The sequence below is a fragment of the Amblyomma americanum genome, chromosome 8 (genome assembly GCF_052857255.1).
Source record: "Amblyomma americanum isolate KBUSLIRL-KWMA chromosome 8, ASM5285725v1, whole genome shotgun sequence".
Taxonomy (NCBI): domain Eukaryota; kingdom Metazoa; phylum Arthropoda; class Arachnida; order Ixodida; family Ixodidae; genus Amblyomma; species Amblyomma americanum.
Genome location: NC_135504.1, coordinates 19,524,079 through 19,550,180, shown reverse-complemented (window position 1 = coordinate 19,550,180; position 26,102 = coordinate 19,524,079). Strand labels below are relative to the sequence as shown.

At 48.2% G+C, this 26,102-nt stretch overlaps 1 protein-coding gene and 1 pseudogene across 2 annotated transcripts in view; both read left to right on the top strand.

The window, feature by feature from the left end:
* Mrtf (Myocardin-related transcription factor) overlaps window positions 1-26,102 on the top strand; it is a 228,713-nt gene that overhangs the window by 31,172 nt on the left and 171,439 nt on the right. The gene's annotated exons all lie outside the window — the stretch shown is intronic.
* LOC144102847 (U2 spliceosomal RNA) lies at window positions 6,314-6,452 on the top strand (annotated as a pseudogene).

Genomic DNA, 26,102 nt, shown 5'->3' with positions numbered 1-26,102 from the left:
CTCCTTTATCCCTTCCCTTACGGCGCGGTTCAGGTGTCCAACGATATATGAGACAGATACTGCGCCATTTCCTTTCCCCCAAAACCAATTATTATTATTATTATTATTATTATTATTATTATTATTATTATTATTATTATTATTATTATTATTATTAACCAAGATGATCTCACGTCAAAGGTGGCGAGATAACCACCAAAAGTGCACAGAAAAGCGCAATAACACGTGCTTCACAGGTTGATCAAAAACCGGGTCTCTTGATCCAAAAGTGCCACCGATGGCTCACTTACACACGTGTCAAGCCCAAGGTTGTGCATTGTGCCACTTCCAAAATAATAACCCTTTGTGGTCTTGCTTTTTCTTTACCGCTCGCCTTGGGCAGTTCTCATCTTCGCCTTGTTTGAAGTCGCGGTTTTTTCCTCACAAGTATGTCGGACCAACTGGCCAAAAACGTACCTTCGATGAAGCGTTACACACATTCGCCCGTCATTGAACATTACAGATTTCTCGTAATTTTTATTTTATGTTTTTTACAAGTGTAATGAAATTTGCTCACTTCATTGTATGTTTGTGCTTTGGTACAGCACTCTTGCTGTATTTTTTGTAGCGATAGCTACATTACGCTAGCATTTCGAGCCTTCAGCGTGGCGCCGCCGTTGGTCCCGTGGTTGGTCACGTGCGTTAATCACGTGGTGCGGAGCAGCTGCTGCTGCCGGCGGCGCGGCGCGCAACAACTGCAACAGCTGTGCGCATGCCTTGTGTCAAGTGGGACGAAGATGAAAAAGGAACGCCCAGCGAAACGGAGCGGCGAGAGTAATAATAATAATAATAATAATAATAATAATAATAATAATAATAATAATAATAATAATAATAATAATTGGTTTTGGGGGGAAAGGAAATGGCGCAGTATCTGTCTCATATATCGTTGGACACCTGAACCGCGCCGTAAGGGAAGGGATAAAGGAGGTAAAGGAAGAAAGGAAGAAGAGGTGCCGTAGTGGAGGGCTCCGGAATAATTTCGACCACCTGGGGATCTTTAACGTGCACTGACATCGCACAGCACACGGGCGCCTTAGCGTTTTTCCTCCATAAAAGCGCAGCCACCGCGGTCGGGTTCGAACCCGGGAACTCCGGATCAGTAGTCGAGCGCCCTAACCACTGAGCCACCGCGGCGGGTGGCTGCGAGAGGCTGACTTCGCAATTCGACTGAGCGAGTTCCACTCGGCCTGGTGTAGCTATCGCGTCGCTCCAGTTTTAACCAGAGCTAAACCACAGCCAATTTTTTGTTTTAATACAAGTCGGTGTTTGTAGCTTGTGCTTGTTTATTTTTTACTTTTTATGACTCCCTAATTTTTTCTATATGCTGACTGAATAGGGCCTCCTTTTGTCTTTAGACTTTTGTCTATAGACAGTCTATAGACTATGAAGCGACAAAAAGAAATATCTATGGGAAGGCAATAAAGTCTATAAGTCTGTAGATTGGCTATATACCATTTTCGTAAGGAACAACAGCTATGCAATACTCGTTTGAGGTCTAGCCTGTCTGCTAACGGGCAGAATCCAATTAACAGCTGTGATTTGGTGCGGAACATATGCGTTCCGCTAGTCATCCAGTCAGGTGTATCCAAGTATACGCGCTAAGAGTGTCGTCTTCGAAGAAGTTCCTAGACTGCTTGAACAGCAGGCGGTGTAGACGATTAAAGAGGGCCAGATTGTTGCCAAAATGCAATTCGCGTCTCCAAGAGTGGGCTCCTAATGAGCCGCCTCGTACGGACGCCCGATTCCCGGTTGCGATAAACCGAAAACGGCTGTCACCTCTCCGTAGTTCCACCCCGCCTCCGGCATCGTCGTTTCGCTTAAAGCCGGGCGCCAAGCGACGCTAAGCCGTGCTACAGCGTGGCGTCCTAGCTGCTTCAGAAGGCAATCATTAACGCCACGTCGGGAGATCTTTTTTTGTTATTTTTCTTCCCCACTCCATTCAACCGGCTTGTAATTGCGGCCTTGTCGCAAGGGGCGAGTGCGCGCGCTTTTTGTTGTTTTGCGCTCGTGCCGAGGGTGGCGCTGAGTGTGTGCGTAGGGGGGGGGTTTCCTGTGTGGGCGATCTGTTTTTCGTCGTGCCTGATGGGACACGCTGAAACACGAGCGCGCGAGTGTTAAGCTCGGAGATGGTATGCACAGCGGTCCGAACAAGTCGCTGGCGGTGTTCGCAACCTCTCGTGCGTGTCGTTTCCGAAGAGGTTCTTAGAAGACTGCGAGCGAGCAAGCCGGCAATCGAAACGGGGCAACTCGAGCCGAATTTTTGTTTGTCATGGTGGCTCAGTGGTTAGGGCGCTCGACTACTGATCCGGACTTCCCGGGTTCGAACCCGACCGCGGCGGCTGCGTTTTTATGGAGGAAAAACGGTAAGGAGCCAGTGTGCTGTGCGATGTCAGTGCACGTTAAAGATCCCCAGGTGGTCGAAGTTATTCCGGAGCCCTCCACTACGGCACCTCTTTCTTCCTTTCTTCTTTCACTCCCTCTCCCCTTCCCTTATGGCGCGGTTCACGTGTCCAATGATATATGAGACAGATACTGCGCTATTTGCTTTCCCCAAAAAACCAATTATTATTATTCGCAACTCGCACAATTGGAATAGTATAGAAGCGTAAACACGAGTGATACTCAACCACGGATGGTCGCAGATCCGGAAGCATCTGGAACGGACTTCAGGAATGATGCCTCGTGGGGAACAAAAGCTTGTCTAATAAGTCATGCTAACTAAATACGCTTAGCGGTTAAAAGCAATAGTTAAAGGGGGCGGGGGGTGATGAGCATTAGTGACCACAGGCGTCTGCTTGGCTCCACGTTGACACTGGAAGGGGGGGAGACAGACCGCGTACTTGAGAGCTCTGACTTTTAACATTTTTCTCCAAGGTAACCATGTTGGGTAAGTTAGGGAGGTATGAAGTGTAGACGGTTGCCTGGCTGTAAGCTCTCTTACGCACAGAAAGCAGGGGTGGCGGCGTAAAAAGTATTGCTGTGGGCTTCAGCAACTTGAGAAGCAGTTGTTAACGTCTTTTTATTAGTGTTATCGTTTCTTATTCATCTCCAGCAACCCGCAGACTACTTGCATACACATGCAGTATGCCCGTGACCTGAAAACCTAAAAATCGGAGGAAAGGGAAAACAGTATGGGCCGTCGGAGGCGCGGTCGCGATAGGACGGGTGACGGCTGCCTGTTCAGAGCTGGTAGGAACACGCGAAACAAGAAAAAGAAACTGCGAATAATAATAATAACTGGTTTTTTGGGGAAAGTAAATGACGCAGTATCTGTCTCATATATCGTTGGACACCTGAACCGCGCCGTAAGGGAAGGGATAAAGAAGGGAGTGAAAGAAGAAAGGAAGAATAGGTGCCGTAGTGGAGGGCTCCGGAATACTTTCGTCCACCTGGGGATCTTTAACGTGCACTGACATCGCACAGCACACGGGCGCCTTAGCGTTTTTCCTCCATAAAAACGCAGCCGCCGCGGTCGGGTTCGAACCCGGGAACTCCGGATCAGTAGTCGAGCGCCCTAACCACTGAGCCACCGCGGCGGGGTAAACTGCGAACAGCCAGGATTCGATTTCTGGCGACGGAAAAAATCTTTTGGTGATAGCAATTTGATTAACGCTTAATTCGTTGTCTGCTTAGCGCGAGCGCGATGACGGTTTCACAACAAGAGCATCTTGACGGGCTGCTGGTACAGTTCGTCTTGTAATTCATTGCACAGTAAGCGGCTGCGTGGCTAAGGGAAGTATAATCATTGAACCGATCCTGGTGACAAATTGAAGCTGGCTTATATCATTGATTGACACGTTCGAAGGGAAAGGGGCTACTTTAAAAAAAAGTGAAACTGTTATGATTTGTAGAAAAGGCAAAAAAATTATAATGCAGGCACCACAGCCGGACTCCGCTTTCAGTCAGCAACTGCCTGACGTCGTTGAGCAGACAAGGGTATGGACATGAGGGAGTTTTTATGTAATACACATTAAGGAAGTCAACTGTCACCGAAACATAAACAGAAATGCACCCGAAAGTATTAGATGTGACAGCCGCCGCTATAGCTGAGTTGGTATGGTGCAGCCTACGTCACATGCGGAGGTCGTAGGTTCAGATCCCACTGGTGGCATGGGGTTGTTTTTCTTCTACTTTGTAATCAAATATATTTCAGCCGTAAAATAACTACACTCATAATCTCGCTTTGATCAACACTACAAAATGAAAAAAAAATGCAGAAACGTTCTCCTATGCTTTCTTTGGTTTTGGTGACTGTTGGCTTCCCATACTATTCCTGACGTCATGCGCATTTCTGTTTGCGAACGTCTGAGGCTTAACCACACAGGCGTCCACTTCTAGACAGGGCTTACTGAGTTTCTAGAACACCTCATGTCACCATTAAATCACAGCTTTGCATCGAGTAGCGGGAAATAAAATTGGGGGACACTTAAGCTCCGCCTTTTTTGAGTATGACGCGACGGCGGTTCCTCTTGCTCAGGCAGACATGTATACTGTCTCTTCTTTCGCAGTCACAGTCATTATTTTTTTATTTTTTTTTATTTTCAACATGCTGTCAACCCAACCGGAGTTTTTACAGGGGTGGGCGGATGTCAGAAAATACCCATCTTCCAGATAAAAACAATTATAGAACAGTAAGCAGTTGTACAATAATAAGGATGGGTCTACTTAAATCAAGACAAGAACAAACAAATTCGGGGTAATCAGTTATACAGAACACAGTATATGTCACGAACATTTTAAGAATATTTAGTCAGTTTTGTGAAAGACTACACGACATACAAATAAAGCCCCACTTTAACCAAGCCGTACGAACGTGTCTGCGTGGCTTACAGCAGTAGCGCGCGCCTGACCCGCAACACAAGGGCCTCAGGGGTTGCGATGCACCGCTGGCGTGGCTGCAGGCGCCATCTATGGGAGCCTCTTGTAATCGACTTCTCCTAACTTTTCAGGTCACGCCGACGGCAACGCCAACGCCGGCTTTTCTGCGACATGGATCCTTTGCGCTTTCGCATGAAAGTGCAATTTAAACCCCCAATTTCTTGTACGCCCTTTGCTTCCGAATGAACAGTTCAGTTAAACAAACGGCGATGTTTAACTAGCATTCAAGATGATGTTCCACAATTTTTAAAAGCAAATGCTGAACACTGAACGACAGATTATTGGATCTTTTAGTGAAAATTGGATTGCGTTTCTTTGTTTCTTTAGGAGCTTTTGTCACCTCGAGTGATGATCGGAGTAGCGCATACCACAGAGTGGCTATTCACAGATTACCTCCACTGAGATTTCCGCTCGGATCTCTTGGAGAGGGCAGCGCGCACTCCGCAGGTGCGCGAATGTTCGCGAATGTTCTCGAATCGTGTCGCGGGGTCACCGGGGCGTACAGCGAATGACGCTATATCGAGAGTGCGCAAGAAGCGTGGTTGGCTGCGGTCGGTGTGGTTGGTGGGCGCTACCTCCGGACGCGTCACCCCCTGCGTTGTCGCAATCGATTTGTGAACGGGGGCGTGGCCTGCCGTCGCGTGGCGCCGTGTCGTCACCTTCATTCACCGTCGCCGCCTTGTTTCTCCAGCTGCTGCAGCGGCCTTCACCGAGTTGCGTTTCCACCGCGTTGGCGCGTGTGTTTTTTTCTTCTCTTGAACTTGTTTTCTGTGCGTACGGCTTGCGTGGTGGTGTCGGTGCGGCAGGGGCGGCTAGCGTGGCAGAAGCGTACATACTCTGGTATCGCTACGCAAGCACGTGCACGTGTGTCCGCGTAGCCTACGGCGACCGCCACTCTCCCGCTATTCTGCCGCGAACAGAGGTGGCCCGAAGGACGAAAGTGATATGGGTGAAGAAAAACAGGCCAGGGGCAGGGGAATGCTAAGTTGCGCACTCGTGGTGCGAGATGGTATATTGCACTCTGTACGAGTGTGTGGGAGAAGGGGCGTTTTTCTAGGGAGAACCTTTACTTTCGAGAAGTTAGTATTATAATATCGTTTATCGTGGGTTCACTTTCCTTTGTTTCAAACTCAATTAATAGTAATAAAAATAATTGGTTTTTAGGAAAGGAAATGGCGCAGTATCTGTCTCATATATCGGCGGACACCTGAGCCGCGCCGTAAGGGAAGGGATAAAGGAGGGAGTGAAAGAAGAAAGGAACAATGAGGTGCCGTAGTGGAGGGCTCCGGAATAATTTCGACCACCTGGGGATCTTTAACATGCACTGACATCGCGCATTAAAGATCCCCAGGTGGTCGAAATTATTCTGACGTGCACTGGCATCGCACAGCGAATGTCCGGACCCCGTAGAGTATCTGTTACGGGTCCAATTGGACTTATTTTTGGAAATGTGGCGGAGAGTTTGAAGGATGCTTCACTCCCGCCACCGGTTGGCCCGGTATTGCACTACCTCCGGGATCGGCCTTGTCTTTAGCGCGTCTTTACTATTCTGTCTTTCTATCCCATCTTTCAACTCTCCTACCATCTGCACGTGGTAGCGATTGTGGCTCGGCTTGAGCCAGTGAGCAGGCCTGTGCACTTTCCTTTTCTTTCTTCCTGGCAACAAGAGACAGACAGACAGACAGTTTCGCCTCCATTGAAACGCGGCCGCCGCGGCCGGGATTGAACCCGAGTCCTCCGGATCAGTAGCTGGTTCTTTGTTTGAGTCAGTGCAGAATGATTTTTTTTCTTTATAACGTGTTACGTTGTGTTTATAAACCGGTGCATTGCATCCTGTTTGCTTACCTCAATATTTTTACCGATGATCTTATTAATCATATTAAACATGTTTTTTTCGGTGTTTGTAAGATGTAATCTCTATTTTCTCCTCTTATGTGGGAGTTCTCTTGTTAAATATTTTTTGATTGTTGTATTTCATCATCTGGTGTAGAAATGGTGTATTTGATCCATGCTATTCTACTTCACACTCGCGCATATAAAGGCATTGTACGTTGTAGCTCTTTTCCATGTGTGGGTTACCCCTTCCTGTCAGTTGCGTAATGTCTCTACTCTGTATGTACCGCTTTATTCCTAAAGCCCTAAGTGTCATGAGGTTATCTGGAATATATAAATGAACACACGAAGGAAATGAATAAAAAGTGAATAAATTAAATGAAAAGTTTGCCATTAGATGGCGCACGTGTGTGCGCATGTCTAATTCGGATCGCGTTAGCGAAGAACACTCCAACAACCGTACTTTCCATCGCGATCCTTTTCCAGGTGTCCTTTGTTGCCCCTCGATTCCTTTCCGATACCTTATATTTTCCTTTAGGGCCAGCTACAGCTTGTCAGATCAGAGTGACAACTGGCAAGATGGCGCTGGATTGCCGAGTCCAATGTCACGGGATGTATTCCCAAGTGCAGCATTTCGTTGGAGACAAAATGCAGAAAATACACGAGTGCTGTGCGATGTCAGTGGACACTAAAAAACCACACCTGATCGAAATCAATCCGGAGTTTTCCATTAAGACGCCTCTCATAGCACATGTGCTGCTTCGCGGTGTTAAAAGCCCCCCCCCCCCCCCCCACTATTCGGCGCCTATAACGTAGCAGCACAATATCGTTAACTCTACAATGAACGAACATTGAGCAAAAGTCTAGTCAATTCTTGTGCGGAGCAAAAATCGAGTACTTGTCTCTTTATGATTGGGCTGTTGTTTGACATCAAAATACTCACTTACTGCTAAGGAAATAAAAGCTAAAGTTGAATATTTTCCCACGCTAGTCAATTCGAACTCGGGACGCCATAGCAAAAAAAAAAAAAGAAAAGACTCCGTGATCACCATTAGGAAGTGAATGACGGTGTAGCCTAGCCTCAGAAACCCGCAGAGAAAATCTGTCTTGACGTCGTCGCAGTTTGCTTGCGAAGACGGCCGGTGATGGCGACACCTGCACTTGATATTCTTGGCCTTTCCTGGCTTACAGAAGCTCCCTTTTCAGTGGAAGCAGCGTCTTTGATATTAGATCGCGATTATCTATCGATATATGCCAACTTGTATGTACAGTTGAACCCGCTGTAACGAAGTTGTAGGGGCCCGGCGATTACTTTGTTGTAGCCGTATATTCGTTATAGCCGTGTTGACCGAGCTTCCCAGGCGAATCGTCATTCTTTCGTTATATCCATTATTTCGTTATAAACCGTATCGTTACAACGAAGTTCGACTGTACTGTTGAACCTTGTTATCGTTATAACGAAGTTGAAGGGGCCCTGCCATTACTTCGTTATAACCATAGCTTCGTCATAGCCCGCGTTGGCCTACCTTCCAAAGATAATTCATCATTCCTTCGTGATATCCATTATTTCGTTATAAACCGTCTCGTTACAACGAAGTTCGACTGTACTGTTGAACCTCGTTATCGTTATAACGAAGTTGAAGGGGCCCTGCCATTACTTCGTTATAACCATAGCTTCGTCATAGCCCGCGTTGGTCTACCTTCCAAAGATAATTCATCATTCCTTCGTGATATCCATTATTTCGTTATAAATCGTTTCGTTACAACGAAGTTCGACTGCACTGTTGAACCTCTTTATAACTAAGTTGAAGGGGCCCGGTGATTACTTCATTATAGCCATAGCTTCGTTATAGCCCGCGTTGGCCTACCTTCCAAAGATAATTCATCACTCCTTCGTGATATCCATTATTTCGTTATAAACCGATTCGTTATAACGAGGTTCGACCGTATCCTCAGTGTTCCTTTAACTGCAAAGCAACATTCGACCCCTGGTTTGCCTGGCGTCAGCCGTAACATTCACATAAACGTCGCCCAAGTCTTAGTGTAGGCTCCAGTAGGAGCCCCCCCCCCCCCCCCCTCCCTCCCCCCCTCCGCACTCCTAGGTGAGAAAGTGCGCGGCGATGACCGCGCTGGCCGCGAGCGAATTGCGCCGCATTGCGACAGCCGGCGACGCCGCTCGCACCCACGCCCGCACCTTGGGGGACTCTTGAATGAACGTCCCACGCGCCTACGGAGGAGACCACAGCTGAGCGGACGAGGAGGAAAGAACGAGTGAGCAGCGAGGAAATAAATGAAAGAAAGCAAGCGGAGTGAGCGAGAGAGAAAGAGATAAACACCTCGAAGCGATGGATGGAGTGGGTGCACGTACTTCGGAATGCGGTGTCCCTTAGCGCGCGCTGGTCGCGTAGCGAGCTTTCGGGACGGCGTGTATACCGTACTAACGCGCACTTAGCGCAGCACAGCGCACCCTCTAAACAGAAAGGAGTAAAAAAAGAGTGAGCTGCTCTAGCTCACACCCTTTTATAAAAAGATAGTGCTCTAGAGTGCACTCTACTCCCTTTTTTACTCCCATATAGTCGTATTCGCGTTCAGAGTAGGGTTCTGGACGAGTTCACAATACACTTGAGCTTTAAGCGGAAAGGGGACTTTCTCGTGTGTATATGAATGTTGCGTACCTACCAACCCGAACGGCAGATACCTTGCCCTAATGTTGAGCATAGGAGTGACAGTCTCCGTCACTTCCGGTATGATGGCGTCAGTTCTCTCCAGCCAATGAGAATGCTCCGGTCTGGTGATGTCACTCCCTTCCAGCCAATCAGCGAATTTAGCTTCCGACAACACGTTTTCTTCCCGATGAGGCTTCTAATGCTATGGCATTAATATTAGTCCCCTATAGGAGATAGCTGACAGGACGAGACCGTACTGATCAACTCGGAACAGAAGCTGGGTTAGTCCAACCTGCTGTGAGGAATCCTCAGAGGTGAACGTCAGCTGGATAGTCAGCTGTCGCTGCTGTCCTGAAGCTTCTCCTTTTCACAAGAACAGTTCGAAATGGAGCTAACCTCCGAGCTCTGGACCAGTCAGAGTGCCGGATCTCTGTACAAGAGCCGCAGAGAGGCAAGCGGGATAGCTATAATCAAATAACTTCGGTAATCCACAACTCAGCGCGCACTTGCAGTGTTTCACAAGATATTTATGCACTGCGAGCCGAAGGTCGCGGATTTGCACGAACTCATCATGGCAGCGCGCATATACGATATGCACGGAGTACTTCCTCGCCATGTAAAAAACAGAAAAAAGTGCAGCGTTACATACATAGACATGAAGGATGCTTCGCAAGCAGGGGTCTTCAGTATGCAGCCGAGTGTGGAACACGTTCCCGCCTTTTAGACGCATTGCAGAGAGCATGTCCGCAGTGAGGGAATACTCAGAGAGCGGATCTACATACATATTGCGCCGTACTTCTCCGGCTCCTCGGCACCCTTCGCAATCGCCATGGGATTAAATCCGCGTTCATACGGTACCCACGAGGCGAACGCCGACGAACTGTCTGGAAGCTAGCCAATTAAGCGACATTGCACTCACTGACTGAGTCTAGAAATGAACACGCCATGTCAGTTCCTGTACGGGTTCCTTGTTCATATAAACAGGTCTAGACTCGGTTGTCACTTAGTACAAAGATATAGATAAACATAACGGGTGTTTCACCTAAGATGTCCTGCAATTTTTAAATATTGGCTCTTTGAATCAGGTGGGCGCTTTTTATCGGCATAGCCTTGTCAGCGGTGTAGCGCATCAGAATACGGCTGAGATGTGGTAGCTAGCAGGATGGTTAACTAATACCGAATAGTTAACTTTTTAACTATTACTGTTGGACCCCTTAAGTATTGAGAGGCGTGTAGCCCACCGTAAGTAATATTCATGCCAGTAATTAGAATTTTGAAAAACGAGATTACCCTCGGCGCTGTGTCCCGACAAATTTCGGCTCTTTAGACGAGTTACGTGTACTGGAGAGGTTGCTTTGCCTGCAAGCTTCTCGAAAGGCATGCATTTTGGCGCGTTGTAGACATAATTTGCTGGGCCAAAGTGGCGAGGGTAACCGCGTTTTTTAAATTGTACAAACCGATATGGATATTACTTACAGTGTGCTACACGCCTCTCAATACTTAAGGAGCCCAACAGTAATGGCTAAAAAGCTAACTATTCATTATTAGTTAACCAGGCTGCTGTTAGCACGCCTTAGCTGTATCCTGATGTACTACACCACTGACATTGCTATGCCGAAAAAAGCGCTCTTCTAACTCAAAAAAGCAGATTTTTAAATTTTGTAAAGTCTTAGGTGAAACACCCTGTAGAGTGGTTGGCTTCTAGCGATGATAGTGGCTTAGTTATGTTACAAGTAGCGGAACTTTCTTAGTGGCACAGACAAGATAGGGAGGGAAGATCGCTCTCGGATTTCCTCGGCATCAATACGATTGATCGCACCTCAGTTTTTGCGTTTCCTGCCTTGCTTTACTTCCTTTCCCCTTCTTTTATTCGCCCTTTCGCTCCCTTCCGGTTCCTTTCTTTCCTTCCTCCTTTCTCTACATCTCTCTTTCCTTCCTTCTGTCCTTCCTTTGTTCATCTCGTTCTTCTTTACTTTGCTTTCTTCCTTTCTTTTTCGTTGGGCGGGGCATAACTGTTCGGTTGCGTCGCCCACGTGTCCACGAGTGCAATATAGGGCTGAACCTGATCGCTGCTCGAGATGCATTTTAGCGCGCCCTTGCATTGTTATTTCCCGGCTTCAAACTGGAGCCCACGGGCGCTCCGGTCGTTGTGCGCACACGGCATAACCGCCGACCCCATACAACAGTTGCGGTCAAGCGTATTTGTCGAAGCACGCCTGTGAGATCCTGCGAGCGCTTGCAATATAGGCGCGCGCTGTTCAAGGGCCATCGAGCGTTTCAGAACGGCCCGCCCTGTGTTCATAGATCAGAGGTGTACTCGACCCATATGCCTTTGTGCGTGCTTTGAGTTTGCTATATGACCTCGGGTCTTCGGTATCTAATCGACGTCCTTGGTGCTGCACTGTCGTAATCTACGCAGTTTTTAATTCAGCAATATGCTTCACCTCTACAGTCCGTTTTTATGGAGGAAAAACGCTAAGGCGCCCGTGTGCTGTGCGATGTCAGTGCACGTTAAAGATCCCCAGGTGGTCGAAATTATTCCGGAGCCCTCCACTACGGCACCTCTCTCTTCCTTTCTTCTTTCACTTCCTCCTTTATCCCTTCCCTTACGGCGCGGTTCAGGTGTCCAACGATATATGAGACAGATACTGCGGCGCCATTTCCTTTCCCCAAAAACCAATTATTATTATTATTATTAATATGCTTAACGTCTGCATCCGGATTTATTCGTTTATTCAGAGAATTCTTGTTATCTTCGCAGAACCTGTGGAACGAGGAGAAAAAGTTTGCACGCAGAAATACACAAAAATACGGAATAAATTACAAGAAAAAGCGATAAGGTTACCAGGTCGAATGTCGTTATAACGAAATAATGAATATAACGAAAGAATAACGATTCCTTTCGGGAATCGCGGTCAACACAGGCTATAACAAAGTTACGACTATAATGAAGTAATTGTCGGGCCCCTACAGCTTCGTAATAACTAGGTTCAACTGCAATTAAAAGAATTAAGATGAGTCGAATATTTTTTGTCCCAGCAAAAGTATGGTTCTGGAACCAGGCTGGCCTAAAGTAAAGAACACCCATGGCTTTAATACCCTACGATCTGCAACGTCATCATCATCATTGTAATCAACGTGACTGCGGCCAATGCAGGGCAAAGACCTCTCCCATGTCTCTCCAATTAACCCTGTCTTTTGCCAGCTGCGGCCACCGTATCCGGAAATCACAAAATAAAGGACAAGTTGGTTACCCGCCGCCGTGGCTCAGTGATTAGGGCGCTCCACTACTGATCCGGAGTGCCCGGGCTCGAACCCGACCGCGGCGAATGCATCTTTACGGAGGAAAAACGCTAAGGCGCCCGTGTGCTGTGCGATGTCAGTGCACGCTAAAGATCCCCAGGTGGTCGAAATTACTCCGGAGCCCTCCACTACGGCACCTCTATCTTCCTTTATTCTTTCACTCCCTCCTTTTTCCCTTCCTTACGGCGTGGTTCAGGTGTCCAACGATATACGAGACAGATACTGCGCCATTTCCTTTCCCCAAAAAGCCATTATTATTATTAAAGGACAGGTTGGTAAGGGATAAGAATGTGTGGATGAAGAACAGGTGCGCCAAGAGAGAGTGGTGTGAAGTGTGTCCTTACTGCTGCGCATCCCAGGTACTTCTTATCGCTCACTAGACGGGAGGTAAACGCTGGACGCTAATAAGATACCGTCCCCTCATGACAGCCATTGCAGCAAAAACCAACCGCACATTCTTCAGGAGACCGCACCTGTGGAGTCCCACGAAAATCCCCCAAACACGCTCGACGAGCCCGCTTAACTGAACGAGAGGGTGCGCGGTGCTAACCTTGGCATCAATGGGGGTCGCACGCGCGTAATTGTTTTTATTGTTTTGGCCGTCTTCGCGGCTATCTCCACGGGTGCGCGGGTGTGACCTCGTTACGAACGCGAGTATACGACGACTTGTTCCCCTCCTCTTCTTCCTCCGGCCTTGTGATGTGACGTCACTCGTGGCTTTCTCCTCTTCCTCTCCGTGACGTCACGGAGCCGTCCCCCGCCTCGCTTGTTTTGCGCGGGGCGCGCTTCTCCACATCGCCCACGTGCTTTGCAGTGCACTACGCTACGCGACAGGTGATTGCGCGACAGCGCACTTTTTTTTTTCTTGTGCTGCACTGCCTACGTGCCCACTACAGCGGTGGTGCTGTGTGTCACTGTTCGGCGGTAGTTCCACCGAGTGTACCGCATTTACGAGCATTTAAGCCGCCTCTTATTGAGGGCCTTCCGTCCTACTTTTTACCGCCGTTATTTCAGAAACAGATTTAGCCACAAAGAATTCTATGCACTCATCATCATCAGCCTTACTACGCCCACTGCAGGGCAGATGCCTCTCCCATATCTCTCCAATTAACCCTGTCCTGTTCCAGCTGCGGCCACCCTATCCCCGCAAACTTCTTGATCTCATCCGCCCACCTAACCTGCCGTCCCCTGCTACGCTTGCGTTCCCTTGGAATCCCTTGGAGCGAGGGGCAGCGATGGCGTAGAGGCAGAGCATCCGCGTCGCGGGAAAGAGGTCCAGGGTTCGAATCCCGGTGGCGCGCAATTCTCCACCAGGTAAAAAAAAAACACTCCGCGTGACGATAGAATGGTATAACCAGGCCTGGGGTGCGGCCTGATTTCGGTGACAAGAACCGAAAATACTGTTTTTCATCACAGGAGGATTTGGCCTCCCTGATGTAGTACTTGGCCACAACCTTCTATATAAACAAACCAAGTAAGCACTCAAACTGTCTAATAATAATAATAATAATAATAATAATAATAATAATAATAATAATAATAATAATAATAATAATAATAATAATAATAATAATAATAATAATAATAATAATTGGTTTTGGGGGAGAGGAAATGGCGCAGTATCTGTCTCATATATCGATGGACACCTGAACCGCGCCGCAAGGGAAGGGATAAAGGAGGGAGTGAAAGAAGTAAGGCAGAGACGTGCCGTAGTGGAGGGCTCCGGAATAATTTCGACCACCCGGGTATCGTTAACGTGCACTGACATCGCACAGCACACGGGCGCTTTAGCGTTTCGCCTCCATAAAAACGCAGCCACCGCGGTCGGGTTCGGACCCGAGAACTCCGGATCAGTAGCCGAGCGCCCTAACCACTGAGCCACCGCGGCGGGTCTGAAGCTTTCTCTAAATACATTTTCTGACTTGCATATTATCAAGAATAAAACCCTGTGCTTTTCATCCCAGAATGGGTTGAAGTAGTGAGACTGATAGTTGCAGCAAGCTTATCTCCCCCTACGCCATGACAGCGCTCCCTGATGATACAAACCCTGCGAAGGGATCAAAAACAAAACGTACAACGTATGGCCACACTGTATCGCATCATATGGACTCATGACAATGCAAGCAAGAACCAGACGTGCTCGCCTTTCTGTGAAACCGCCGCGGTAACTTAGTGGTTATGGTGCTGGGCTGCTGACCCGAAAGACGCGGGTTCGGTCCCGGCCGCGGCGGTTGATTTTGGATGGAGAAGAAATTCTGAGGCCCGTGTACTGTGCCTACACGTGCCTCTACTATATGTGTAGTAGAGGCCCGTGTGCTGTGTGTACGGACCTCTACTACTGTACTATATGGAAGCAAGTGTGGAAATTTGCGGGCTCGATATGACGTCATGCACACTGTATGGAAATCATATAGAAGCTATGTGGAGTTCTTATGGACTCCGTGCAAACTGGATATGGATTTCCGTATATATTTCCGTATCTTACGGACTCCATATTCCCATAATTCCATACGAGCGGCTCATGTGGAACGTTTGAGTAGGAATGGGGGACTGTTACGGCGACTTTCTTTGTAACTACTTATAACCTTAAACAGTCACGAGTGCGGAGCGTTTGAGAGACGTTTAGAAGCGTTTTGCAGCGTCTCACGAGCGTCTCTTCCTCGCCTCATACAACGAATTGGGCACGAAGCGCGAGACACGGGCTGAATGCACAGGGCGGTCACGTGATAGCGGTCAAGAGCTACGCGTGATGGACGGTGGAAGATGTCCCATAAAGAGCTTTCGCTGTAAAAATGGAGGCCTACATTCGCGACAATGCGGTACACCGAGCTGTGCCCGTCTGGACTGACCCGTCCGCCTCAACGCATGTCCCTCCGAAGCCGCGGCGGCCTCGAGGATACCACACGTTGCAAACGTTTCCACCGCCCGCGCACGCTGCCCTGTCAATACGGCGGACTGCGTAATGGGGAATAGATTATATCGCCGCGGATTACGCGCGCACTGGGCAGACTTTCCGCGCGAAAAGATGGGGGTACCAGACCGACGGCTTCGGAGGCGGCGAGATTGCGGATCTTTTTGCGGTAGTCCCACTCTGTGTATGCGAATGGAAAAAAAGAAAAGAAAAGAGAGTTGTCCCATATTTCTTCGGTGACACGTACCGTATTTTCTCGCGTGATGGATGCACTTCTTTTTTTGTAAAAATAAACGATTGCTGGTAATCAGCGAGGTGCGTTCGATACGTGGGTCACAATTTAAATTGTGGGATACGAAAATGTTCTCAAATTTCAGTGAATGGTCTATATCTGGGAAACAATTCAAGAATGCAGTGGCTGTTCAAACAAATGGACTCGGCTTCTAGTTGCGATGTCGATGCCAACCGCATTGCGGATGTCATGCTTCGACCAGCGAGAGTCGTAGTGCAATGGTAATTGGTGTCATAATCATCATCATCGGCTTGACCACACCCACTGCAGGGCAAAGGCCTCTCCCATGTAGCGATCAGTAACTAGACGCGACGTCATGACTGTTTTGGTTACGACGCAGATACTACGACGAGCAGGATGACGCCGCAGGAAATACTTAAGCAAAACAGCTGTGGTCATGAAAAAACAATAAACGAAATTCGGGGGGCTTTTAGTTTTCGCCTTAAGGAGCCACCAAACCCGCCGCGGTGGCTCGGTGGTTAGGGCACTCGGCTACTGATCTGGAGTTCCCGGGTTCGAACCCGATCGCGGCGGCTGCGTTTTTATGGAGGCAAAACGCTAAGGCGCCCGTGTGCTGTGCGATGTCAGTGCACGTTAAAGATCCCCAGGTGGTCGAAATTATTCCGGAGCCCTCCACTACGGCACCTCTCTCTTCCTTTCTTCTTTCACTCCCTCCTTTATCCCTTCCCTTACAGCGCGGTTCAGGTGTCCAACGATATATGAGACAGATACTGCTCCACTTCCTTTCCCCAAAACCAATTATTATTATTATTAACGAGCCACCAACGCTGTCGCGTTGACGGCGTTGATGCACACCACTTAAAACGCTCGGACTCTGACGCACAAAAGTGGAAGGAACGTGTCTCGGTTGTGGCCTGTTGTAAACTGTCGAAGCAGGCAACAAGAAAAAAGCCGTCGGTGACCTAGAGGAAGTGTGTCTGACTCGGGATCCAAGGGGCACTAGTTCGATTCCCGTCCCGCCCGAATTTTCTTTTCAGTGCAATTAGCTTTAATTGAAATTATTCCATGTCACAACGACGTTCGAGTCATGTTGCGACCTTATATTCGCAATTTATGATTTTTTAAACACTTTTCAAAACCACCGTTCTAAGTGTGACGTCACTACCTATTCGACCAACCCGCATTTCCTCGCACGCCGTCGGCGCCGCCACTTTTTCTGCACGTCGATCCATGCTTACGAAGCGGCGGACCGCTGCAAACATTTCTTTAGGCAGTCTATAGACTGCCCACAGACCTTTGTATAAAGTGTATAGGCTGTCAAAGAAATATTTGTACGGATCCGCTTGTTCGCTTTTATATAAAATCTATAGACTTTCTATGGACAGGTTTTATAGAGTTGTCTGTAGACGGACTATAGACCATCTATAGATTTATAGCCGTACACCTTTAGTTGACCTTTTTTATAGACATTCTTTGAATTATCATCAGGCAAAAGTAAAGTGTCTATAGGAAAGCAATAGAGTCAATACGAAGTCTATAGGAAGTCTGTAGACCATATCTATAAGGGCGAAAGCCAGTGAATCAAGGAGGTGGTGCCCTCTATTTACGGGTTTGCTCTGCACGATCGCCACCGGTAGGCAGGAGGCCGTGAAGTTGACGTTCGCTGTCGACGGCCCGCGTTGCACATAAGGCGCATGGAGGGAAGCCCCCACCGGACGGACACAAGAGCATTCGCAGCGATAACGGGACACGGTACTCCACTGCCTCCACCGTCGTCTGGTCTTCATCCGGCCCTGGAGGAAGACGGAGGGGGTGGAGATCTGCACTACTATCTTTTTCGCTGATTTTGTTCTTCGTGACCTCCGCTGCCGCTTGAAAGCTGCGTCTGGATCGCAGAGCAGGCGCGTGCTAGAATCGTCCACTCTTGGCTTGCAGTGTAGGCCGAGACCAACATTCGTGGCAAGTTTATATGCAATAATAATTGGTTTTTGAGGAAAGGAAATGGCTCACTATATATCTCATATATCGTTGGACACCTGAACCGCGCCGTAAGGGAAGTGATGAAGGAGGGAGTGAAAGAAGAAAGAGAAATAGGTGCCGTAGTGGAGGGCTCCGGCATAATTTCGACCACCTGGGGATCTTTAACGTGCACTGACATCGCACAGCACACGGGCGCCTTAGCGTTTTTCCTCCATAAAAACGCAGCCGCCGCGGTCGGGATCGAACCCGGGAACTCCGGATCAGTAGCCGAGTGCCCTAACCACTGAGCCATCGCGGCGGGGCAAGTTTATATGCATCTTTGGCAAATTCAGCGCGAAACAAGACGAAGACGAAAAGCAAGAACACACATACGAGCGCTGTCTCAAAACAGATTTTATTACGAAGGTCGCAGAATATATAGGATGAGAACGAGGGAAGAACAGAAAAAAAAAGATCCACTCCAACCCGCCCAATTCAGCAGCCTCGTGTAACCTTATGTATATGTATATCTTGCTATATAGTCGAATACAACTTAAGAACACAGCTACTTTTCCCCGTCAAAGGACCTCCTTCTAGCCAATGGCGTCGGCCAATTCTCATGGCCCTGCTAGCGTGAAAGTGCAGGGAGCGGCGCCACAATGGAGAGACGGATCTGCCCTGGACCATAGAGGGAAGGGATTATCTCCTTTCATCTACCACTCCCTGCTTTGTCGCACCAGATTGGTCATGAGAATCGGCCGACGCAATTGGCTGGAAGAGGGGTCCTTTGACGGAGAAAAGCCGCTGCGTTCTTGAGTTGTATCCGACTATACTACATTCAGCTCACATATGCGACCGAAACTTTGAGGCTTGAAACCGAATTGAAGACGACGCAACGGGCTATGGGGGTGGTTGTTGGAATTGAACGTCTTTGTTTGTCCGAGAACAGATGGACGATAGAGTGGTAGAGTATCGGAGCGAGTTTCGAGAGGAGGTAAGTGTGGGTGGATACGGGATTAGGATAATAAAGCGATAGCCTTTAATGGCTCATACTCGCGGTAACCGTCCATCCGTTACATCGCCACCTAGGTCACGTGACCTGTGGTCTATATTTTGGGTAAAAATTGCAAATGAGTGCAATGAGTCGCAAACGACTTTCGCCTTCCCGCAGTTAAGAGATATCTACGTGCCTCCAACGAATTTTTTTGCTGGTATTAGTTGGATGTGGACTGCGCAGAGGAGGCCGGCTTGACATTAATGGGAAAAGCCTTTGGTTGTCTTGTAGTTCACGTCACCTGGCTGACAATGACGACCGTGGTGCCGATTACTGAATTCATCGATGATCAGTTGGAGGCCATTGGTATAGGCATTTTTGTTGCACGACTATAACTGGACGTTACTAGGCTGGCGATCATGATGATAAAAGTGTTCGCCCGTGTTAGCCATTTTCAGGGAAGCTATGAAAGACGTTTTGTCCAGGGCCTGTACGCAAAATATGCGAAGTTACGTAACTTGCATGCTTATTTTTCTTTTCGTTATGAACAGCGCAGTATATTACATCTTCCCTGTGTGTCTTTATCTTCTTCCTCTCATACAAGGTCACTTCCTGTCCGATCTGATGTATTTTATTCAAGTGCTGACTTCGCAGATGTTAAAAAATGAAAACTCGCGAGCTCGTGACTGCTTCCAAGGACGATTCTGTGCTCTGGTCTCCACATAGCGTCGTGTTGTTGTCGACCACGGCAGGGTGATCAGAGGTGGGCATTTGACCTCAAAAATCCCTACCTCACCTCATCCTCAAAACGAATTTGACGACCTCACTCAACCTCAACCTCATCAGTTGAGGTTGAGGTCTCCTTAGACGCCCTCACCTCACTTTTCCTGAGGCCACTGCTGACCTCACTCAACCTCACCTCACCCTCAAATTGCGAGGTTCACGTCGGCTGCTCGACCTCAGCAAACAAGTGAAAAACAAAACAAAAAGCGATTAAAAGTTTTTCAGTCAAAAACAATTCTGAGAATCCGGTGAGACAGGAAAGCCAAATTGATGATGGTATTATTTAATTAGGTGTTAATTAGGAGAAGCTTATAATCTGGGATGAACTCTCAGATATTATATGGCCTGCGGGCAGGGGTGTCCCATACGCGGTTACCATCAGCACGTCGATGAGTACTTTATATGTGCCAATATTTGGCAACCTGCTTCGTGTATACTTGTTTGCATTGGAAGTCTCTCGCTCACTGACGCACGGATCGGCAATTGACAAACACAGCCCTTCTACACCATCTACCAGAAATTGGGAGGAGGGGGAGGTATTCACGATACTTTTTCAGACTTGAGAATAGTTACCCAATATAAAGAAACTGGTCGTCGATGTACTTTCCAATGCGACGGTTATGCAGATGCATATCAGTATATATCGATTTTCTAGCTCCATCCGGCATAGCGAGAATGCTGTTTTCAGTCATCTGTATGTTGCCTTCGAAAACACCTCACAAGCTGCGACTGTAGTACACCGCCAGAGGCACTTTGTACTTATATCTGTGTAGAAGCGAGCGGCTTCTTTTATTAATGCGAAAGCATTAGATGGCTCACTTTTAAGGTCATATCCGCAAAAAGTGTCCGCAAGAAAAGGCGCCACCCGCCGCGGTGGCTCAGTGGTTAGGGCGCTCGACTACTGATCCGGAGTTCCCGGGTTCGAACCCGACCGCGGCGGCTGCGTTTTTATGGAGGAAAAACGCTAAGGCGCCCGTGTGCTGTGCGATGTCAGTGCACGTTAAAGATCCCCAGGTGGTCGAAATTATTCCGGAGCCCTCCACTACGGCACCTCTCTCTTCCTTTCTTCTTTCGCTACCTCCTTTATCTCTTCCCTTACGGCGCGGTTCAGGTGTCCAACGATATATGAGACAGATACTGCGCCATTTCCTTTCCCCAAAAAACCAATTATTATTATTATTAAAAGGCGCCATGCGACGTCACGAGCCGACGCGTCAAGCGACGATGATGATGACGCCACACAATTAATTAATGCTAATCACTATAATTAGGTAACACAAAGACTAGTCTGTATAATTAGTTATGGCATCACATGTGACGTCATACCAGGTAACGTGACAGCGATGTAATATGACATCACACCTACTCAAATGACAAAGATGTAACTTCTCGTCACACCAGCCCCCATTCACCCCCCTTCCACCCCCATTTAAAGATCCATATGGACCCCACATTACTACACATGCGTGCATGATGCATTACAAGGAGTGTTCACAACCCGGTCCACATTAATGGCATTCGGATTGTCCAGCAGGTAAACGCGCCAGTTCTCATGTATGACATACTGCAAAGATGATGCAACGACACATGCCTTTGACTCTCCAGATGATGGCGATGATGATGATGATGCTAACAGTGTATCCTTAGAAGCCCGGGGAAGTCTGATATACCGCTACCAAATTAAAGGTTTCCAGAGTATTGATTAAATATTGCCCATTACCCAGCAATCGAAGACAATTATTGGGCGGGAAAATAGGAATACCTGCAGCTAATAATTAAGGTTGATGATGATCCTAAGAGGTCAAGACCCTCCCCCGTTTCCGCCATTTCCCTCCAGGTGGCGACTGTAATGGTTTCGAAATCGTGGAAATTCTCCGATCACTCGGTGAACCCGCGGCATTTTCAAAGGAAGGGCTAGATTGTGTCTTCGAACACTGTGCCAACTATTAAAATCACACGGGCCAAACAACTGGCCTAGAGTGGGCAGCGTGAACCACTCTCCCTGTCAAGAGCACCATGGCTCTCCGCTCAAATTTCCCCACAGCAAAATCTCTTCTCGAGCCGCCCCCCCCCCCCCCCCCCCCACCCCTATCCTACCCCCAAACAACCGCCTAAGTACTCATACGCCTCAACAGAATTCTGGGTACCATTTCGTCCAACAGTCTGAGACAAGCTGCTTGAAGTCAATCACTTGTTTTCCTTCAAAACTGAACTAATCAATGGTACGCCAGCAGCCTCGACGTTTTTTACCCGCGAGCGCCGCGCGAGCATTCTGCGAAGCCGTTTAAGGTGAACGATTGGTCTCTGCAATATAGTTAAAGGAAAGATAACGTGTAGTGCCTCGTCGAGTGCATGGCAGGGCGCCAACATAACTGATCCCATACGAGAAAAAAAAAAGAATGATTAGAAACATGCGAACAAAAATCGCACACTAAAAACAGAAGCGAATAACACTGTGCCCCATTAGACGTCATATTAGAAGGTTTGAAGTAGCGACTCAGCAGCACAGCGCCAGCACGTAATCAGTTATATTCACTCATCTTCATTAAAAAAAGAGGAAAAGGAATCAGCTACCACATCACCATACATTCATTATAGTAATGCATTTTTTCGCCGCTGCAACACCGCTATTCTGGTGCGTTCGCCTCGTGTTGCGGTGTTTCGGCATAATAAGCGAATTTCCGAGAAGGAACAAGGAACCGGAGACCAGAGAGGTTATTCGGAAGGATAAAAAGTGAATTTATATTTGCATCTGCTTGCATTGCGGAAAGGGAACATAGAGAATTGTCTTGAGATTCAAAAGGGGAAGTCACCGATCAAAAGCTTCGACGGTGTTGTACAGGTTTATCTGGCTTCCTGCTTCTTTAATCAAATCTGCAGGTGTCCTTGTTAGCAACCACCTGAATCACATTCTTTCGCCTGTGTCGACAGCTCCAGTTTCTGTTAAGTCGGCTTGTAATGTACAGCGCAGGATCCCTTTTATACGACTGCAAGGCAAGAGCCATGACGTCAGCGCCGGCAACGAGCATGCCCACGAAGTAGTCTTGCCTGGCGCCATTCGCACTGCGACGAATTTATTGCGTGCTTGTTGGATTGAACTTATTTGTTCGCGGCATCAAGCAAAGCTACCGCGGGTCAATCTGAGTTACGTTCATTGCGCGCTCCTGGGAGTTTGAGCCAACTGAGAGGCAGCTACGGGTGCTACGCCAGCGGGGCAAGGGGGGGGGGGGGGGGGGGGGGGGGATAGTGGCGTGTTGTGACAGTAACACTCCTTCCGGGAAGACCAGAGGGGTGCGTCTTCCTGTAGGCCCGAACTGAACGGACATTACGGCGCAGCACCGGAAGCTAAGAGGGAACTGTGGCATCCGGTTGTCCAAACAGCGCAAACCGAACACCAAGCGTCATTGCATGAACGCTGCGGTGATGCGCTTCAACTCCGCTTCGGAAGCGGCACTCGTCGGAGTAAGACGTGGCAACTGCAGAAAGTCTTGACCTCAAAATCTCGACCTCACTGAAGGACGACCTCAGTCAACCTCAACCTCACGCGTCAGGTTGAGGTCTGATATGCTGACCTCATCACAAAATTTCGAGCCGTCGCCGACCTCAACTCACGTGTGGTTGAGGTCATTTTGAGGTTGAGGTCGACCTCATGAGGTCGAGGTCGAAACCTCATGAGGTTGCCCTCCTCTGATGGTGATCGCGGTGGAAGTAGCGACTCAGCCAGCAGCACAGCGCCAGCACGTAATCAAGGCCTGTCGGCCTTCCCGGCTTCGCAGACTCCACCGCAGTCAGCGTAGTTATGCTTTCCGCCACCAGATGGCGACACCAGTCCGTAGTCGCCGCTTGCTGGCTCGTTTGTGGGTTTTGTTATTCCGGGCCTCGGACGCGAGTCGTCTTCGCTTTGTCGCTGCAGCGGCAGAAACAAAGGCTTTAGAATAAAAGATACGCTCATAGATAGTAATTGCGCTCTTCCGTCTGTCCCGTATCAGCGTTATGTTTAGCCATTCGCTGACACCGCTCTGCCGTCTCTCCCGAGTACCTCGCGGTGCGGCCACTGGGCGGGGCGTCGCTGTGCGGGTCAGGAATCATATTTAAATGCCTCTCGGTGTTTGCTTTGCGGCTTAATTGTTTATTTTCTCTAAGGGGGCTAACGGGTCTTGCGCGCGCGGGTAGACGAGGTCGACGCCCTCCCATTTGCGCCTCGCTGTACGCGTTAACCGCTAGGCAGCATCTTTACTGAGTCGCCTAAGGAGGTGCATTGCGATCGTACAGAGTTAATATGCTGACTCTAGAGCGAGACCGGTGTCCGCAGTGTTTTGCACATCCTCTCCTCATTCTCCTTCTTCATCATCAGCCTGACTACGCCCACTGCAGGGCAATAATAATAATAATAATAATAATTGGTTTTTTGGGGGAAAGGAAATGGCGCAGTATCGGTCTCATATACCGTTGGACACCTGAACCGCGCCGTGAAGGAATGGATAAAGGAGGGAGTGAAAGAAGAAAGGAAGAGAGAGGTGCCGTAGTGGAGGGCTCCGGAATAATTTCGACCACCTGGGGATCTTTAACGTGCACTGACATCGCACAGCACACGGGCGCCTTAGCGTTTTTCCTCCATAAAAACGCAGCCGCCGTGGTCGGCTCCCTAATAGCAACGCCTCTTGGTACCCTACCGCTCTGAAACGGAACAAATTCATGGCGTACTAATCTGGCAACAGCGCCCTTTTCAGACCACGTGATTCTAGCCGGTCTCACGTGAGACAGCCGCATACGAACCCACTACATATCGACCTTCAGTTGTTTTTCTTTATGGGGTTTTACTTCCCAAAGCGACTCTGGGTGTGAGGGACGCCGTAGTGAAGGGCTCCGGAAATTTTGGACCACGTGGGGATCTTTAATGTGCAGTCACATCGCACAGTACACGGAACTCTAGAATTTCGCCTCCATCAAAATTTAACCGCCGCGGTGGGGATCGAACCAGCGTCTTTTGGACCACATGGGGATCTTTAACGTGCACTGACATCGCACAGTACATGCAACTCTAGAATTTCGCCTCCGTCAAAATCCAAAATTCGACCGCCGCGGTCGGGATCGAGCCCGCGTCTTTCGGGTCAGCAGCCGAGCGCCGTAACCACTGAGCCACCGCGGCGGCCTTGCCTCAAAAAGCATTCAAATCTGTTTCAACAGGGTATTTAGGTACTTATTCTGAGAGCCTAACCTTGAAAACGTCGATGAGATGCTGCCGGCAGGTTTTAGTTTCGCGGTAATATCGGCCATCATGCTACTAGTTAGAACCACGCGATCTGATGAGATCGTCATTGTCTGATTAGTACACCTCGTGTTTATTATTCAGAGCAACGATTGGCTATCTCAAGAGGCGTTACCAAAATGGCTACCAAAGCTGTTAGCAAGAATATCGGGTGGTGAGGCGTGTGTGGGGATGCGCGCGTCGCTTTCGATCTATAGAGTCACGAAATACACTCTAAACAGAAGGGAGCAAAAAGGGAGTGGGCTGTGTCCTTTACGCACTTCCCTTTTTATAAAAAGGAGTGGGCCGGAGGACAATTTACTCTCTTTTTACTCCCGTATAGGCGTATTCGTGTTTAGAGTGCGTACCGTCTCGAGACCTTGAGTGTAAATTCTGACACCGATTTCTTTTTCAGACGCTTACGATGTGATAATTTGGTTCGCAAAAAATGATTGAAATATCTTTTGACATGTTCTGAACCTTTGGCTCCTTGCTGGGAAATGTCCAGCATGGAGAAAATTATGGAATTTTTTATGCGCAGAGTAAAATTTGCGCAGGTATGTGCGTACATTCGTTGGTGCGAGTAATCCTTGCAAAATGGTCTATAGACAGTCTATAGACTTCTTATAGACTCTATTGCCTTCGTATAGACATTTCTTTTTGTCTATTCATAGTCTATAGACTGTCTATAGAGAGAAATCTACTAAATGCGTATGGCCATAAATCTATAGATTGTCTATAGACTGTCTATATGATTTGTATTACCTCTAATCACTGTTCTCTTGGGTCTGTCTATGGAGAGTCTATAGTCTTTATAGGCAAAAGTCCATGGACAGTCTACAGACTGTCTAAAGACATTATTGTAAGGGAAGGGCTTAGAAAATGCTTTATCGCGTGCTTGAAATAAAGATGAATTCGCCTGATTTTTTTTTGGCCACTAGCACTCCCACCTTACTGAGAACTCCATAAGAAGAGAACAACCTTACCACTTTGACCACATGCTCATAACGTCAGCATCGTTCCTGAAAGCATCTGATGAAGTGGTTGCGACGGTACTGCACCTCCGTTCATGGGTGCCGCGCCTGCGATTTCCTTCTCCAGTACATGGGACAAATTTTCGATTGTCAGATTTCAGAAGGCGACCGTGTGAACGAATTATTGTTTGCGAGCTCATTGTGTCAAGGATGCGGTGAAAGTTGCTCTTTAAGAATATTTCGCGAAGCACACATGGA